Here is a 19,843-nt window from a genome sequence, read left to right as displayed (position 1 = left end):
AACATCCTAAGGCAATATTGCACTACTGGCCTCCTCTGTTGTTTCTTTCTGAGCTCCTGTGGGAGCCAGGTACATCCGCAGAGTGGTTACCATTTGGGAAGGCTAAGTGCAAACCGTGGGATAGCGAAGGAGGTATTGACCAGATCTGACCAGACCTTTTTGATGAGATGTCTGATGTCCTTATTATATCATACAAATGCGCAAAAAGGTTGCGTATCTGGTGAGTGCGCGATCTACACTTTAATTGTCTCACCTTATCCACAATCTGTGTCTTTTGGATACCAGAAGATCATTTGAGATCTCGTTCACGCCTGCACTCTGGACTTATGTTTTAGAAAGTGTTTCTTTCACATTTATATTGGCCACATATTCTAGTGGCACATACATAGATGCACAGTGTCACTTTATATATTTGTGTGCACTTTCTTACATGTTTATATATGTATTTATTTATTGGTTTTAACAGCGCTGCACGTTTATGTTTTTTACATATTCAGATTTGTTCTCGATTTTGCGCTTGCTTATATACTATATGTATATATATTTATTTTTTTTTAAACATTAACTGGTTGGTAGAACTCGCCATCACTACTAAGCCTGGTTGACTTCCTACCCTTCTGCTGTTGCAGGTTTCTTTCTGCATGATATGTAAAGGTTTGCTTTGCCAAATGTACTTTTCACTTTAACCCTTCGATCCCCCCAAGCAGCAGCCATCTTATTCCCAGTCTATCACAACTTAAGTCCCTTCTCCAGGGTAATGTGATGAATAATGCATGTGTCTGAGGCCACGTGACCCAGGTTTAGTCTGAATGATTCAGGACCTGTGCGTGCACATCCTGCCTCCGCCTCCTCCCTGGCAGCGACACAGACAGGAGACATGGAGCTCAGCACTGCCTGCTCTGCCTGCTGATTTCCAGGACTCGGTGAGTGTATGGGGAAGAATTCACTAGGCTTGCTGATGCCGTCCTCTGCCTCCCCCTCCACTTCTATGTGTGTGACACCAGCTCGGGCTTGGACCCGTTTCGTTGCATGTGATGTGCCGCGTGTCATCGTAATGCCATCTGCCTTATCCCTTGCATTGGATGCAGCGATGTAGGGCGACACTCCTGTGTAGTCAATGGGCTCCCTATAATAACAGGCTGTGGATGGGCGTTTGCTTCCACGAAAATAGCCCAGTGTCCCAGAGGAAAGGGACTTCTGTAGTCCCGGAGCATCCCAAGCCCCCTCCACCTTGTGAACAGATGAAAGTGTAATGTAGCTGGGGTCACCCGGTCACCCATAGTAAGCGACACTAAGGGTATCGCTTTCCTAGTGCTTGTGCAATAATGAGATAGGGCTGGCTGTATAGGATCCTGATCTCCGACAAGAGGGATGGATTCTTTCCCCCCATATGTAGGAATGATCTAAGCAGGCTGATCATGGTCCATGCATTGTCCCTTTAACTGTCCTATATTCCTTGTAATCAGAGGGGGTGACTGCAATAAATCAAGAGCCTGGCTTTGCTGCATGTACAAGTTTTCTCATACTGCAAGTCTGCTGCTGTAGTCCTGATCCCAGCAATGACTGCTCTTTGTATTTTTCCATTAAAGCTATGCTGGTGATCAGCTTGGGATCTGCACTATCACACAACATCAGAAGGCTGATTAAAAAAGTTGTCTGCAGTCAATGTATTTAGTAGGAGATGTAATAGAAGAGCAGTAAGTGTGTGGTTGTCTGAGTGTAACAGGTGAAGCCCAGCATTGTCTAGGAGTGTGCTCTGCAGATTATACACTACGTGGTCTAATGACTGGCAGCTGGGTAAAATGGTGCTTTCCATCAAGTGTCATTATGTAGTGAAAAGCGCTGTCAGTTGTGGCTCAGAGGTAGTTATTAGGCTTTAGATGTAAATGACATGGTGTAGTGTTATTTGCCATTAGAACTCTCATTAGTTCCAGTGAGTCCTACTTCTACACAGCTCTCCATTGAGTCCTATACTTCCACACCTCTAATTCAGTCCTATTCTTCTACACAGCTCTCCATTGAGTCCTATACTTCCACACCTCTCCATTGAGTCCTGTTCTTCTACACAGCTCTCCATTGAGTCCTATACTTCCACACCTCTCCATTGAGTCCTATACTTCCACACCTCTCCATTGAGTCCTATACTTCCACACCTCTCCATTGAGTCCTATACTTCCACACCTCTCCATTGAGTCCTATACTTCCACACCTCTCCATTGAGTCCTATACTTCCACACCTCTCCATTGAGTCCTATACTTCCACACCTCTCCATTGAGTCCTATACTTCCACACCTCTCCATTGAGTCCTATACTTCCACACCTCTCCATTGAGTCCTATACTTCCACACCTCTCCATTGAGTCCTATTCTTCTACACAGCTCTCCATTGAGTCCTATACTTCCACACCTCTCCATTGAGTCCTATACTTCCACACCTCTCCATTGAGTCCTATTCTTCTACACAGCTCTCCAGTGAGTCCTATTCTTCTACACCTCTCCATTGAGACCTATAGTTCCACACCTCTCCATTGAGTCCTATTCTTCTACACAGCTCTCCATTGAGTCCTAAACTTCCACAGCTCTCCATTGAGTCCTAAACTTCCACAGCTCTCCATTGAGTCCTAAACTTCCACAGCTCTCCATTGAGTCCTAAACTTCCACACCTCTTATTGAGTCCTATTCTTCTCCACAGCTCTCCATTGAGTCCTATACTTCCACACCTCTCCATTGAGTCCTATTCTTCTGCACACCTCTCCATTGAGTCCTTTACTTCTACACAGCTCTCCATTGAGTCCTATACTTCCACACCTCTCCATTGGGTCCTATTCTTCTAAACACCTCTCCATTGAGTCCTTTTCTTCTACATAGCTCTCCACTAAGTCCTACACTTCCACAGCTCTCCATTGAGTCCTATTCTTCTACACAGCTCTATTGAGTCCTATTCTTCTACACAGCTCTCCACTGAGTCCTATACGTCCACAGTTCTCCATTGAGTCCTATTCTTTTACACAGCTCTCCATTGAGTCCTAATCTTCTACACACCTCTCCAATGAGTCCTATTCTTCTACACACCTCTCCAATGAGTCCTACTCAAGAATAGGACTCCATTGAGTCCTATTCTTCTACACAGCTCTCCATTGAGTCCTGTTCTTCTACACAGCTCTCCATTGAGTCCTATACTTCTACACAGCTCTCCATTGAGTCATATATTTCCACAGCTCTCCATTGAGTCCTATACTGCTACACAGCTCTCCACTGAGTCCTATTCTTCTACAAAGCTCTCCATTGAGTCCTATACTGCTACACAGCTCTCCACTGAGTCCTATTCTTCTACAAAGCTCTCCATTGAGTCCTTTTCTTCCACAGCTCTCCATTGAGTCCTATACTTCCACAGTTGTCCATTGAGTCCTTCACATCCAAGGCTCTCCATTGAGTCCTTCACATCCAAGGCTCTCCATTGAGTCCTTCACATCCAAGGCTCTCCATTGAGTCCTTCACATCCAAGGCTCTCCATTGAGTCCTTCACATCCAAGGCTCTCCATTGAGTCCTATATTTCCACAGCTCTCCATTGAGTCCTATACTTCCACAGCTCTCTATTGAGTCCTACACTTCCACAATTCTCCATTGAGTCTCATACTGCCACAGCTCTCTATTGAGTCCCATATTTCTACAATTCTATTGAGCCCTATACATCTACACAGCTCTCCATTGAGTCCTATTCTACAAAGCTCTCCATTGATTCCTATACTTCCACAGCTCTCTATTGAGTCCTACACTTCAACATCTCTCCATTGAGTCCTATACTTCCACAGCTCTCCATTGAGTCCTAAACTTCCACAGCTCTCCATTGAGTCATATACTTCAACAGCTCTCTATTGCATCCTATACTTCCACAGCTCTCCAATGAGTCCTACACCTCCACACCTCTCCATTGAGTCCTATGCTTCCACAGCCCTCCATTGAGTCCTATGCTTCCACAGCTCCCCATTGAGTCTTATACTTCTACAGCTCTCCAATGAGTCCTACACCTCCACACCTCTCCATTGAGTCCTATGCTTCCACAGCTCTCCATTGAGTCCTATGCTTCCTCAGCTCCCCATTGAGTCTTATACTTCCACAGCTCTCCATTGAGTCCCATATTTCCACAGCTCTCCATTGAGTCCTATACTTCCACAGCTCTCCATTGAGTCCTATACCTTCACAGCTCTCCCTTGAGTCCTATACTTCCACAGCTGTCCACTGAGTCCCATACTTCCACAGCTGTCCACTGAGTCCCATACTTCCACAGCTGTCCACTGAGTCCCATACTTCCACAGCTGTCCACTGAGTCCTATACTTCCACAGCTGTCCAGTGAGTCCTATACTTCCACAGCTGTCCAGTGAGTCCTATACTTCCACAGCTGTCCATTGAGTCCTATAATCCCACAGTTCTCCATTGAGTCCTATACTTCCACAGCTCTCCATTGAGCGTTAAGCTCTGTTCACACCAATGCTTTCATCAGTGCTTTTTGCAGAAACACACTACAGTCCATTTAACATGGTTTCCTATGGAATATGTTCACTTCCATGCTTTTATGAGCTGCTGCATTTTTGGAAAGGGTCAGGAAAAAGCAGCATTTTTGCTACAATAGAGTTCAACGGAGAAGCTGCTGAAATGCATGGTACTGCTTTTTTGCCGCGTTTTGCATTTTGTATTTTTATTCTGTCCAGCAACAAAAAGAATTCCACTTTAACAAAAACAAAACTGAAAAAAACGCGTTTAAAACACGTGTAGAAAAACACAAAACAAACTGCAAAAAGCACTGGAGAAAGCATCAAACTCAAAATGCATATATGTGAACCAAGCCTACTTGCACAGCTCTCCATTGCCTGCCTATGGGCGTTCACTGAGCTGTCCGAGGTGCTGAACCTCCCGTATTTACTGCAGCTGGACAGACACTTCTACTGTTCCGTTGTCACTATACTGTATGATATCTATGGCTTCTGGATGAATTCTTCTCTGAACAGAAGAAAGGAGAGTTGTTGCTGGTCTTTTTATCCTTTTATCACATTAATCTTTTCTTGTTCAATGTTGTCTGATAAGTCTACAAGAGATTATTGAGATCTCATCTGCAAAACAAAACGGTTTCCTGTGTTTTCCGTTAATCTGCTGTATAGTCTTTTCTTTTTTTACTGATAGCATTATTGTTTCTATGAAAATGCTTTAAAAACATGATTGCATAGCAAACACTGACATGAGCTAATATGAGCAATATTGGGCTTGATAGTGCATTCAGTAACTATGTTTAAAGCCCAACTCCAGGAATTGGAAAAAACCTTCCACTGCTGATTCCCCACCTCCCATGCACTGCAAGGGTTACATGCTCATTGTGGGGAATTTATGAAAAACTGAAGCAGAAAGAATCTGGGCCAGCTGTGCATGGCAACCAATCATCATCTATCTTTAGCTTGTTCACTTAAAGTGATTGTAAAGCTTTAATTTTTAATAAAATAACAAATATGTTATACTTACCTGCTTTTTGGTTTTGCACAGAGCAGCCCAATCATCCTCTTCTGGGGTTCTCCCATGGGTGCTTCTGGCCCCTCCCCCCACCACCTTCCCCAATAGGAAGCTGCTTTCTCTGAGGGCCTTTGTGCAAGTTTGCTCTCAAGCTGTCCTTTCTGGGTCTATTTATACAGAAAGTGCGGCTCGGTCCTGGCTCACCCCTCTGCTCCCTCATCACAGATTTTGATTGACAGTAGCGGGAGCCAATGGATCCCACTGCTATCAATCTACACTGTGAGGAGAGAGATGCAGCTCTCATGCACAATGCTGGATCGAAAATGGGATCAGGTAAATATAAGGGGGGATGAGAGAGGGATTCAGTGACACAGAATTTTTATCTTAAAGTGATTTTTAAGGCTTAGGTTATATTTTAAAAAATAACAAACACAGAGCAGCCCCAATCCTCCTCCTCTCAGGTCCCCCCTTGGTGCTCCTGGCCCCTCCCCCTGCTGAGTGCACTTGTACATGCTCACTCCCGTGCCTCACTTAATTGTGATTGACAACAGTAGAAGACAATGGCTCGCGCTGCTCTGTCTCAGCCAATGAGGAGAGAGAGACCTGAAAGAGCCAAGGCTCCCATACACAGCGGTGGATCAAGATTGGGCTTAGGTATGTATTAGGGGGGACTGTGGGGAGGAGCAGCACACAGAAGGTAAAAACCTTTAGCCTTTACAACCACTTTAATTCATAAAATGCATTAAAGTAAACACCTTTAGGCTTTTGAACGACTTTAAAGTGGAACTAAACCACTTCCTTTACAGACATAGAAGCTGCCTGAGAACTGAGCAATCATCAGTCATGTGATCACTCAGTTTTTGGTCTTAGACCCAGGAAGGAACAGCTGCAGCATCATACTGATGCTGCAGCATAAAGCTGAGTATGTAGGTTTATTTTTTTTTACAAAGGAAGGTCCTTCCTGCTGTGCAACTGGATTCCCCAGCCATCTCTTCCCCAACTGTAGGAAGCTCATGGCAATGGTCACTCATCTTAAATATACAATGATGACACCAAAGGACCACCAACAGACTGGAGTATAGTTTTTCTAAATCCTGGAGCTGAGCTTTAAAGGAAACCCGTGCTGAGAGAAATGTATGTCCTGCAGCTGCAGAGCCCTCCTCTTACTTTTCTGGCTGTCTAGCTGATCCAATGGCTTAAACTGGACTTCCAGTCATTTTTGTGTTTATTAAAAGTCAGCATCTACAAAAACTGTAGCTGCTGACTTTTAATGAACACACACTCACCTGTCCCAGGATCCAGAGATGTGCTCAACTATGCTGTCCCTTCTCTCCCTCTTTTCTCCCCGGTGCCAGCATCTCAACTGTGGGCACTAGGCTGTGACAGCTTGTGACTTCACATCCGGGTGCCTACTGTGCATGTGAGAGTCGCTCTATGCATCCTGATGAAGTGAAGTGATCCTGATGACCTATGAAGTGTCCCAGAAGACTGTGGGAGGAAGGAGGAGGCTGAACATCCGGCTTACTTTGCTGCAGCAAACTGAGCCAAAATTGGGAGCGGGTACCTGTCAAAAACAAGTATTCGCTCACCCCCACAAAAAGTGCCAAATATGGCAGTGGAGAGGGGGGAGGCAAACAAGCGGAGCTTCCAAATTTGGGTGGAACTCCACTTTAAGTATTTTATGGCAACTGATTAAGAACTAATATGGAAATTAGGAGTTATTAATTTTCTCCAACTTTACTGGCAGTATGCTTGTTCTTGGTCAGTGAACCAAAGTACTTAGAGCGGACCTTCACTGCCCCCATCCACTTTCTCTTATTCTCTTACTTTCCCCCCTCCTCTCACATAATTGGGTATTATTTTTTTTTTATAATGAAATGTGTCCCCACACTTCTTGGTTACACACCTAGGCATGAATGACATATTTGTTGCCATAGCCTCCTGGGATACCCATGTCATGCATCCTTAAAGTACTCTTTCTGTACATGCACTGAGCCATGGGGGGCCAGCTGTCTCTTCTTGGTTTTCACAGATGCCCCCTGATGCCACGGAGTATGCATGTCTTCATGGGGCTGTCTGTAAGAACCTGAAAGAAACATGCGGTCCCCTGAAGATGTCAGAGGAAGATTGTGTTGCATGTGTGTAGCAGTGGAGCTTCAGATCTCTGTGTTTTGGAGGGGACAGAACCCAAGAAAAGTAGTCAGGATGAATTATTATAGTGAGGACACAGCAAATAAAAATGGATAATTAAAATTTTCCCCACTAAAATATATTTTGATTTGGGCTACATTCTATTTAAAATATTTACACTGTAAAAATCAGATATGTTTGCTGGTATTTGTCTTTAGTATAATGTATTGATACATTGTATATGTATGTATGATCATTTCAAGAAAAGTAGGATTACCACACCCATGTGATGCAAATTCTGGTAATTGCACTGAGATTTGCATGTTTTTGGGTGTTGTTAATTTAACATTGACACCCATACTAGATCGCATGGACATCGTGCGATTGCAATGCAGTGTGGAAAATGCACAGCATTTGGTGTGTTTTTCACACTGCATTAGTGTAAACCAGGGCTTAATATTTACAGACAGAAATGTAAGAGTTTGGTAGGAAATGTAGCTGATTGCAGTGTCTAAACAGGAGCATGGCAATCACAGAACAGAAGTGAACTGTCACCTTGTACAGCTTGTCACCTTGTATTATTTTATTTATTTTTTAACTTTAAACTTTTTTAAAACAGATTGTAGGGTCAGTATCTGGACTTTCCTTTAGGGGCATTGATCTTCCTTGCTAATTACCACATTATAATATTCCTGCTTCTTAAAGCAGAGCTCCACACAAAAGGGGAAATTCCATTTTAAGGCTTTGTCCCCCGCTCCCCTTTAAGAATTGGCACCTTGGGAGGGGGGGGGGGTGGAGGAGCAGCTACCAGAATTTGACAGGTACCCGCTTCCACTTCTGGTGTGATCACCTAAGGCGATCGGAAGCAAAAGTTATCCTCCCCCCTCCCCCTCCACATAGACTTCTGGGACACATGACAGGTCCCAGAAGACTACAGGACCATTCACAAAGCGCAGCACTACAGCCGCAAGCTGTCACAGCCGGGTGCCCAAACTGTAGATGCTGGTGCCAGGGAGAGAAGACAGCTGGTGAAACCAGCCATGATAAGGACACCGTTGGACCAAGGGACAGGTAGGTGTCTGTATTTTAAAAGGCAGCAGCTACAGTTTTTGTAGCTGCTGACTTTTATTTATTTTTTTTAAACGGGAACTCTGCTGTAAGGACAAGTATTGCATTTGTCAAATATAGATCTGTTCCAAAATACAACATGTGTTTCTTAGTGAACACAAAGTACAGGGATATTGAAAATGGTAGTGACATAAGCACACACTCACACACATACACAGGATAGGTAAGTGTCTTTACTGTATTCAACTTTACCAACTATGTAACTCTATGTAACAATGTGTACTATAGGAAAGATATGCTTCAGGCTAGATTTGCACCTAAGCTGAGCAATGTTTAGGTGATTTCAGGTGTTTGCGCACATGTAAAACTGTATTTTACAACTGTATTTCAAGCTTTTACAAGTGTATTCAAGCTTCAGGCATTTTTGTTTTAGCCAATGAAAAGCAGTAGGTGGAAGAGAGCAGTTTGTACAGTCTTAAAATACTTGAAATACGCTCACAAAAAAGTGCAAAAAAAGATTATTTTGCACATTTACAGGTGTTCCATAAATTTTTGGGGCCAACAACACCCATTTCTGCTTCAAAAAATAGCTCATGGACCTTTTGGGGCATCCATTGTTGAGCTACAGACACTTGAGTGCTCATATGTGAACGTCCACCATTTCAAAACATTTTGTTTGCTGATAGCATTGGAGCTTTGAGCTTCAAACTACAAATTGCTCAGGTCTGAATGGCTCCTGAATATGCAATCATGACACTTGAGCGCTCATATGTAAATGTCCATCATTTCAAAACATTTTGTTTGCAGATAGCATCGGAGCTTTGAGCTTCAAACTGAAAATTGCTCAGGTCTGAATGGCTCCTGAATATGCAATCATTTGTATAACAAATACATACAGTATCTACATGGCATAGTATCAAAAATTAGCATTTTTTTGTCTTGCAATACTGATGCCTTTCTACTGATTCTTCCTAAGAGTGTTATGGGAATGATGAAGTGTTCATCCAGTGTTTATAAAGGATTCCTCTGGGTATTCCAGTGTTCTGAAGCTAGTAGCTTAATTGGCTCCAGACTAAAATAGCTACAAAGTTCCTGTGGGGCAGACATGGAGTAGAATTTTCTAATTTGGCGGTAATTGTAATATTTTTGATATACTAAACCATAAAGAAAATAGTATTGATAATATGGGCTTTCACAAAAGCTTAACCGCACATATTGTGTCTGATACCTGTGTAATCTGTGATCAAAAATGTAACATGCAATGATATATCAGTAAATATGAAGACTGAGGACACTTGTTAATAATGATGAACGTTTGTCATGAGAGCCAAAGGGATGAAGGAAGTGACAGTAGTTATGTAGATATACTTCTTCTAATGTGACCCAGTCAAAAAATGTAGATTCCTGATAAAGAAAAAAACCCCCCTCACTTAGGCTACATTCATGCGGCCACACAAGGTGACTGCAGGCGATACTAAACATTACCAGCAGCAGCTTTCAGATGTGTGCTCTCTACAAATGAATAGCCAGCACCACCACTGTTTGCATGTAACTGCTCATCTCATGTGAAAAGAGTCCCTGACCGACCCTGGACAATGTGCGCATAGGGCCGGCGTTCTAACTGAATACAAACTGGTCACAACTAATTGGCCAGTTTCCATGGGGCCATGGCACTGAATGTTACTGCGTCTAGAGGCAGCGTTTAGCCACTTCTGAGTGCAGTAATCTATCCACACTCATGCAGCCATATCAATGTAGCCTTAGTCAAAAATTAAGTAGAAACAGCGTTTTTTTCCCATTGCTTTAGAAATTATGTCCCCTATTGTAATTTTTACTGCATAAAATAAGGATCTCCAAACTTTCTAAATGAAGGGCCAGTTTACTGTCCTTCAGACTTTAGGGGGGCTGGTCTGTGGCCATTGGGAGTTGAAATTGTCCTGGTGTCAGTGGGAGTAAACAATACACCTTTGATATCAGGGGTAGGAATAGTGCCCCATTGCTAGTGTCAGTGGGAGGAATAGTGCCCTATCGTTGGTGTCAGTTTGAGTGCCTCATCATTGGTGTCAGTGGGAAGTATAGTGCCCTGTTGTTGGTGTCAGTGGGAGAAATAGGGCCCCATTGTTGGTGTCAATGGGCCCCATTGCTGATGTCAGTAGCAGGAATTATGCCCCATTTTTGGTGTCAGTGGGAGGAAAAGTGCTTCAAGGGCCGAATAAAGGCAAGCAAAATTCCATATTCTATGCAATGTCCAGTTGGCCTTTATTAGCGTTCACATACTGTAAGTGCATTAACTGCTTTACAAACAGCTTTTGCTTTAAAAAGAGTCAGCTTTGTGAATGGGTGCCAAATGCATTATAGGGCTTACTTCCCCACTCTTGACGTTCACTTGTATAGTTATACCCAAATGTGTTTGTGTCTTACAAATCATGAAATTATATTAAGCCTTGTTTCTTAGTTACAGAGTTAACCATCATGCCCCCCCCCCCCCCCCCCGCATATTCTACCCTCTAAGGAACTTCTTTAGACTTGTGTTTTATATCCCCAACTTTGCCTGTTTTGGAAGGGGCATACTTTTTCTTGTCCTACAAAGCATTGAAGATAAAAACAAGTTTCAGTTTCACATGGGGGGTGAATTTTCACATGGAGTATGATGGTATGATCTGCCGTCAGTTCTCTGAGATCCCAACCTTTGCATACCATTTGGTCTTTCCTTTATATTCTGCCCGCTGAACACACACACCCCACCTCCCAATATTCATGGTAGCAGTGAGATGGCCTTTGGAATCTTTTTGCACCCATTTGGGTTCTAGGCCTGGTAACACCAGGTGGGTTGGGAGAGTGTTCTGCAGTTTTGCCCAGTAAACAGTATGATACACGGCCATGCTCTTAGCATGGCTTCTGGTTTGATCTTGCCCTTGCACCCACTGAAAGTATATTCCCATCTCTCGTCTGTACTTCACCTTGGTGTTTACTAAGCCTCCCGGCTTTGCTTGGTGGAAGACCACCTATTTAATGTCAGCAGGAATGAAAGCAGTCTAGACATAGACAACTTTACACTCTCCAGGTTCGTGGCTAAACTTTCTCTGCCTGCTTGCCTCTCAAGCTCAAATACACACATTTTATTAGAGAAAGCATTGGGGTCTAATAGGTCTCTTTTATAACAAAAATACCAAAAGCATGCCCTATCCTTCCACCCCTTTACACTATACTTCAACACTTCTCCTAAACTTTGAGTGTATTCTCATACCCTTTACATTCTTCTCCGGAACATACTGCCCACCGTCACACCCTCTGTATTTCTCTTTCTCACCTAGAGCCCACAACCATGACCTACTCATTCCTCCTCAAAAGAAACTACCCTCATTTTACCCTCTGCATTCCTGTCATACAAATGAGGTATACTGTAATACCCTGCATACTCCTCTCCCAACACATACTGCCTGCTATACCTTCTGCACTCCTCTCCAGCATATACTTTCCAATGCCATGTTCCCTGCGCTCCTCTCCAGCATATGCTTCCCAATGTCATGTTCCCTGCCCTCCTCTCCAGCATATACTTCCCAATGTCATGTTTCCTGCCCTCCTCTCAAGCATATACTTCCCAATGTCATGTTCCCTGCGCTCCTCTCCAGCATATACTTCCCAGTATGATGTTCCCTGCACTCCTCTCCAGCATGTACTTCCCAATGTCATGTTCCCTGCGCTCCTCTCCAGCATATACTTATCAATGTCATGTTCCCTGCATTCCTCTCCAGCATATACTTCCCAATGTCACGTTCCCTGCATTCCTCTTCAGCATATACTTCCCAATGTCATGTTCCCTGCATTCCTCTCCAGCATATACTTCCCAATGTCATGTTCCCTGCGCTCCTCTCCAGCATATACTTCCCAGTGTCATATTTCCTGCACTCCTCTCCAGCATATACTTCCCTCTGTCATGTTCCCTGCACTCCTCTCCAGCATATACTTCCCAATGTCATGTTCCCTGCGCTCCTCTCCAGCATATACTTATCAATGTCATGTTCCCTGCATTCCTCTCCAGCATATTCTTCCCAATGTCATGTTCCCTGCGCTCCTCTCCAGCATATACTTCCCAGTGTCATATTTCCTGCACTCCTCTCCAGCATATACTTCCCTCTGTCATGTTCCCTGTGCTCCTCTCCAGCATATACTTCCCAATGTCATGTTCCCTGCATTCCTCCCTAGCATATACTTCACAATGTCATGTTCCCTGCACTCCTCTCCAGCATATACTTCCCAGTGTCATGTTCCCTGCACTCCTCTCCAGCATATACTTCCCAATGTCATGTTCCCTGTTCTCCTCTCCAGCATATACTTCCCAATGTCATGTTCCCTGTTCTCCTCTCCAGCATATATTTCCCAATGTCATGTTCCCTGCACTCCTCTTCAGCATATACAGGTGAACCTCGAAAAATTAGAATATCGTGCAAAAGTTCATTTATTTCAGTAATGCAACTTAAAAGATGAAACTAATATATGAGATAGACTCATTACATGCAAAGCAAGATAGTTCAAGCCGTGATTTGTCATAATTGTGATGATTATGGCTTACAACTCATGAAAACCCCAAATCCACAATCTCAGAAAATTAGAATATTGTGAAAAGGTGCAATATTCTCGGCTCAAAGTGTCCCACTCTAATCAGCTAATTAAGCCATAACACCTGCAAAGGGTTCCTGAGCCTTTAAATGGTCTCTCAGTCTGGTTCAGTAGGAATCACAATCATGGGAAAGACTGCTGACCTGACAGTTGTGCAGAAAACCATCATTGACACCCTCCATAAGGAGGGAAAGACTCAAAAGGTAATTGCAAAAGCAGTTGGATGTTCCCAAAGTGCTGGATCAAAGCACATTAATAGAAAGTTATGTGGAAGGGAAAAGTGTGGAAGAAAAAGATGCACAAGCAGCAGGGATGACCGCAGCCTGGAGAGGATTGTCAGGAAAAGGCCATTCAAAAGTGTTGGGGACTTTCACAAGGAGTGGACTGAGGCTGGAGTCAGTGCATCAAGAGCCACCACACACAGACGGATCCTGGACATGGGCTTCAAATGTTGTATTCCTCTTGTCAAGCCGCTCCTAAACAATGTCAGAAGCGTCTTACCTGGGCTAAAGAAAAACAAACCTGGTCTGTTGCTCAGTGGTCCAAAGTCCTCTTTTCTGATGAGAGCAACTTTTGCATCTCATTTGGAAACCAAGGACCCAGAGTATGGAGGAAGAATGGAGAGGCACACACTGCAAGATGCTTGAAGTCCAGTGTGAAGTTTCCACAGTCTGTGTTGATTTGGGGAGCCATGTCATCTGCTGGTGTTGGTCCACTGTGCTTCATTAAGTCCAGGGTCAACGCAGCCGTCTACCAGGAGATTTTGGAGCATTTCATGCTTCCTTCCGCAGACGAGCTTTATGGGGATGCTGACTTTATTTTCCAGCAGGACTTGGCACCTGCCCACACTGCCAAAAGCACCAAAACCTGGTTCAATGACCATGGGATTAAAGTTCTTGATTGGCCAGCAAACTCGCCTGACCTGTACCCCATAGAGAATCTATGAGGCATTGCCAAGAGAAAGATGAGAGACATGAGACCGAACAATGCAGAATAGCTGAAGGCTGCTATTGAAGCATCCTGGTCTTCCATAACACCTCAGCAGTGCCACAGGCTGATAGCTTCCATGCCACGCCGCATTGAGGCAGTAATTGCTGCAAAAGGGGCCCAAACCAAGTACTGAGTACATATGCATGCTTATACTTTTCAGAGGTCTGATTATGTTCTATGTACAATCCTTTGTCATAAAAATATGTTTGCATCTTAGTCATATGACATTTTCATCTTTGTTTTCTTTGCTCATTTGTTATTTTTTGAATAAGTAGAAATCTTTTTTTTATACTCTTTGTGGAGAAATATCATGTTTTTCCATTTTGGCTTCATGATGCTATAAAACACCCCAGCAGTTTATGTCTTTAATGGCCATGTGCCTCTAGTAAGGTATTTACGGGATGATTATAGTAAACTAAGGGCTAAAAAAGGGTTACACAGAGAAACATTTTATTTAAAAAAAAACCCTTTTTTTTTTCTAACTTGCCAGGTTGCTTTAGTGTTCTTTCACATATGAGTCATGTCCGATTTCTGAGCAGTGCGATCTGATTCAGGTGCGGATTACAGGCTATTGACTTCAATGGGAACTGTTTCTAAACTGCATATGTGTGAACAGGATAAGATCCTGAGCTAATCCTGCCCTGAACCTGATGTAAACCTGACAAGAACCTGTGAACAAGTACTGTATCAATTAGCTGTGAAGCCTGAGCTTCAACCCACACTGCACATGTGTGAATCGGCTCTTAACTGACCTCATCTGAAGATTGAAGTTTATCCCTTTGATCTGCAAATGAATAAACAGAATTATACAAATGTTACAGTATGTAACATTGTATCTTTCTGTAGTGTCTGAGCTAGTGTCATTTATAAACACTGTCAGACTGCTTCTTTTCTTACATCTAAAGCTGCTGACCTTCACTGTGTACACAACAATATGGCTTTGCTTAATCAGAGCTGAACTGCTGTATCCTGTGAGGGGGAAGCATGGCAGAAAGACTGGAAATGCTTCACACGCCCTATGTACAATGATGACCTTTTTATGGGCATGTGTAGCACGCCAAAAGTCTGCAACTAGTTAAATACATTTGACTACTGTTTGCATTACCGCAATGGTTTACAGGTATGTTGAGAGCATTGCTACATCGTTTATGGTGAATGCCAGTGAGCTGAGTTACCATTGGTTTCATTTGTCTTTTGTGCACTCCATTGATGAGATCACTACTATCAAATGTGCTTCACTCTGCTTACTTCCCAGTGTGCTAGAACATTTGAAAAGACTATTTCTCTTGAAATAACGTTAAGTAATTGAATAATTAGAGCATTCAGTGGTGGAAATTAACCACACATAATGAATGTGGCTGGTTGATGGAGCTAAAAACACAGGTACTAAGTTCTTATTGTCATGTTTTCTAGTGGATATTTAAAGAGGAAGCAAATCTAGCATAAGCAAAGGTCTAGCATAAGCAAACATTGTCAAAATACAAGAAGCATGTGTATTCTTTTTTGAGTCTTGGTGTACTTTGTGTATTTCTTCCACATCTGTGCAGTAATCTAGTGGGAAATTGTGTCTCTGTGCAGGAGCATCCCATAAGGCTCCATGTACACTGCAGCTGATAAACTCACATTCAGGAGCTTTTCTGCGTATTTTTTTTCAGCAGCCCCTGAACCCTCCCTAATGTTTTCCTATGTGTCCATGTACACTATGTCATTTACAGTTGTTTACATGCAGTTGAGTTTACAGTCTTTTTTTGAACGCACCAAACTTGCGTTCAGGAGTAGATTTTATCAGCATTTCAAATGCCAAATGCTTGTAAATGTGGCTAATCGCGTTTATTTGCATTTGGAAATTTGTTTTAACTCTTCCATTTCCAGATGCTGTCCAGAGCCTTTTTTTCATCATGAAAAATGCATGCAAAGCATTTTCCCAGTACTCAAATGGACCTGGTACACCATACTTTGAGGTTTTGCATGAAAGAAAATATGTTAGATACTGCTGCAATAATTTCTGCACAGAAATGAGCTGGAACACATCCAAACACCACAAAAAAAAAAAAAGACAGCTAGTTGATCCAGGGAATATCCGATTGCCTCTTGGGGGATCAGGAAGGAATTTTTTTCCTCCCAGCAGGAGGAAATTGGATCATACTTTGCTGGGGGGTTTTTGCATTCCTCTGGATCAACTGTGGGTATAGGATTATAACTTTTCTTTTTTTTCTATGGTTGAACTGGATGGACTTTTGTCTTTTTTTTAGCCAGACTAACTATGTAACTATGTATGCAGCTAATCTCAACAAACACTGCTATCTCTGCTTCTACTCTCTCTATTTCTCTCAAACAGTCTGAAATAGTTAATAATTTACCATTTTCCAGTGCATTCTGTGCATTTGGGAGGTTCTCCTGTGCTTATCTTTAAAAAATGCTTCTGAACGCAAACGCTCATAAATGCGGCTGAACGCGCATAAACACGGTATGCAAATGTGGCAAAACTGATGTTTTTTAACCTGCGATTTCCTGCTGTCAATTTCCAGCTTTCAGAAGAGTTCTCCAAACGTACCGTGTACATGGAGCCTAATAAAGACCGGTCACTGCTGTTCTCTGTACTTACCCAGGGTGACTGGTCTTGTCTCCGCCCACAGCTGTAGTTATCTGCAGGCAGCCTGTAGTGGGTGGAGCTGTTTGCTACTCCCACAGCTCTGATCTGCACAAGCCACATGTGTAAGAAAGTAGATTGATATCCAATGTGGCTAACAAGGAATAGTGTATATTTTTGTGAACGTTTTTGTGCCCAGAGTTCAGCTTTAGACCTCATGCACACAGACATTTGCATGCATTTATATGATAGCAGAAAATTCCCGGTATTGTCCCACTCCGGGAAATACAACTGAATGACTGTCAGCAGTCGTAGTTGTATGAATGCTGACGCTTCTGTGCATGTACGTACGACATTTTTCCTAAACGCAAAGGTTTCACGGAAGCTTTTGTTTTTAACCAACTAAGGCCTCATACAGCCATTCACTTGACAGACGCAGGAAAAGCGCCAGAATTTTCCTAGGCATACAGTATAAAATGTTTGTGTGCACAAGGCCTTAAAGTGGATCTGTACCAGACAAAAGTAACAGCTGTAGGAGATAGCTGTCAAAATTTTTCTTGAGGTTTTGTGACTCCAGAGCTGCCTAAAGCCCTAAAAGCAACAGACTTATTCATCATCATTATTATTATAATATAAGATTTATATAGCTCCAGCAGTTTGCGCAGCTTCATTAAAGCCATGCTGAGGTTGTGCACAAAGTGTAGTTGTCCACACCATCCAGAGTAATTTATTTTACTGTAGTCAGATCTTTTAAGGAATAATTATGATTAGTCTGTATAAGCCATTGGTTTTTGTTCATCATTAAATAAACCAAATTGCCTCACTAGGTAAATATGTACATGTTTTTTAATAGTTGAGTTTGTAAGGTAAATATTTCACAGCTGTGGTTTTATTATCCCTATCTTGTATATAGTATTCTGAAGGCTTATTAGGTGGATCTGAGTGAATGAGTCAGTGCTGCTCAGTTATCATTAAGGACATTTCCCTGAAAGCAAAATAGACAAATGTCCTGGCAGATGGTTTGGAAACAATGGGTAAACTGAACCTTTTCTTTTGTCTGCTATTGTCAGTACAGCCAAATATATCCTTTATGTCATTGTTCTATATAAATGACATCTCTGAACAGGCAAGCAGTTATCTCAGGTCAACAATTTATGTCATCAAGTGTGAGCAGTTCAGTGTTCTTTACACCTGATGAACACCTGTACAGAATCAATACCTGTGCCTTTTTAGCTATTTACTATATAATTAATACTTAACAATTGTTATATCCACTCTGCAGAATTGGGCCAAAGTTTAGGGCTCGTCCACACTTGACTTTATTTCTAATGCAGGCCATAGACAGGTCGAACATCGACCAATTTTTCGAATGTTAAACAAAAAATCGGTCTTTTGGCCGACGTTACCACCAACGAATAAAAAAATCGTCCGACTAAATCATAAAGTTCACCCCATAACTTCTGTCCCTTTCAGGTCACAGCTTATGCGCAGATTTTTTATTGTTAAAACGATCGTCCAATTTGGCCATCATTGCGGATCGTCCAAATAGGCCGCAAATTTCCCAACATAACCGATAATCTGAAAGTGCAAAATACACGAAAAACGGCCAACTAACTAATCCACTAACGAGCCGAAAAATCAGATGATTAACGACCCATCTATGGCCTGCATAACTCTTGCCAGACACTCATATAGCGTTTGACAGGCGTTAGACAGGAACTTGGGAAGTGTTTTTAATGCTCCTCAAACACTCCCCAAACGCACCCTATGTGTGGTTTTGAGGGGGTTGGTAGACTTTTGCCAAGCGTTAAAACTGCACCACAAACGCCTATAATGAAGTTAAATGGTATTAACGCTCCGCAACCGCCTCGCAACCGCACCGCAAACACCTGCCAGGCATTGCGGAGTGCCACCATAGACTTGAATGGGAGTCTTCAACTCCTCCTGACTCGACACGAGGCCTCAGTTTTGCTGAGACACAACGCTAACGCTTCAGTGTGAACAGCACTGTGTGCTGCCATGTGCAGAATTTTCATAGGCATTTGAGAAGCGTTAAAAATGCTTCCCAAATGCCTCTCTGACACCTGCTGACAAAGCTAGTGTGAACTGAGCCTTAGTGTTAGTGCCATAGGTGAAAAAACTTTCACCATATATTCCAGCCAATTGTCATAAAAAGAGGCACCAAAATGATCTCTGCTACAATAGACCTCTCTTTATAGGTTTGTGGATCTTGACTGAATCGCTCTTATGTCTTTTTCTTTTTTCGTTTGAAGCAATAAAGCAAATCACAGAAAGATAGATAGATAGATAGATAGATAGATAGATTGTAAGCTCGTAAGAGTAGGGCCCTCTTACCCCTCGTACGTTGTTTGTTGTTGTTGTACTGTGCCATGTATTGTCCCCCCTATTGTACAGCGCTGAGCAAACCCTTTGGCGCTATATAAACTCGTAGTAATAATAATAATAATAGATAGATAGATAGATAGATAGATATGACAGATAGATAGATTAGGTGTCAAGACAGATAGAATTATGCATTTTATGCAAATTATGTGGAGATAATTCAAACCATAGCCATGGTAGCAATACACCAGGGTCATATAGAAATAAAGGTATTTAGTTTAAAAGAAGCTAAACCCACAACAGTAAACTCAGTCTGTATATGCAGTATAGCATGCTTGTTATAGTCACTGTGGAACCAAAGGGGTTAATCCTCTGCATTATGTAAAAAGGCTGTTTGATCCTGTCTTCTCTGCCCCTCTTCTTCTTCAAATGTCCACGCTGATAAGACAGATTGAACCAGTAGCCCTTCTGCACATGCTCAGTTTAGTGTGTATTGCTAGAGAGGATTTATTTTTTGTTGGGAGAGTGCATGTGATCAGCACAGGGCCAATCAGCACAGTCCAAACAGAGGTTGGGGGTTTTACATCCTCCTAGAGCAGAA

At 42.6% G+C, this 19,843-nt stretch overlaps 1 protein-coding gene across 1 annotated transcript in view; it reads left to right on the top strand.

Moving 5' to 3' along the window:
• Window positions 1–794: 794 nt before the first annotated feature.
• Window positions 795–19,843, top strand: part of SLC7A14 (solute carrier family 7 member 14) — a 125,240-nt gene continuing 106,191 nt past the window's right edge. Inside the window, exon 1 of the mRNA XM_089675490.1 lies at window positions 795–923. The gene's annotated coding sequence lies outside the window, so the exon portion shown is untranslated. The remainder of the gene's footprint in view (window positions 924–19,843) is intronic.

This window comes from Staurois parvus, unplaced genomic scaffold, assembly GCF_062004578.1.
Source record: "Staurois parvus isolate SC_StPar_1 unplaced genomic scaffold, SC_StPar_1.0 ptg000155l, whole genome shotgun sequence".
In the NCBI taxonomy this organism is placed as follows: domain Eukaryota; kingdom Metazoa; phylum Chordata; class Amphibia; order Anura; family Ranidae; genus Staurois; species Staurois parvus.
This window is presented reverse-complemented; position numbering and strand designations above follow the sequence as displayed.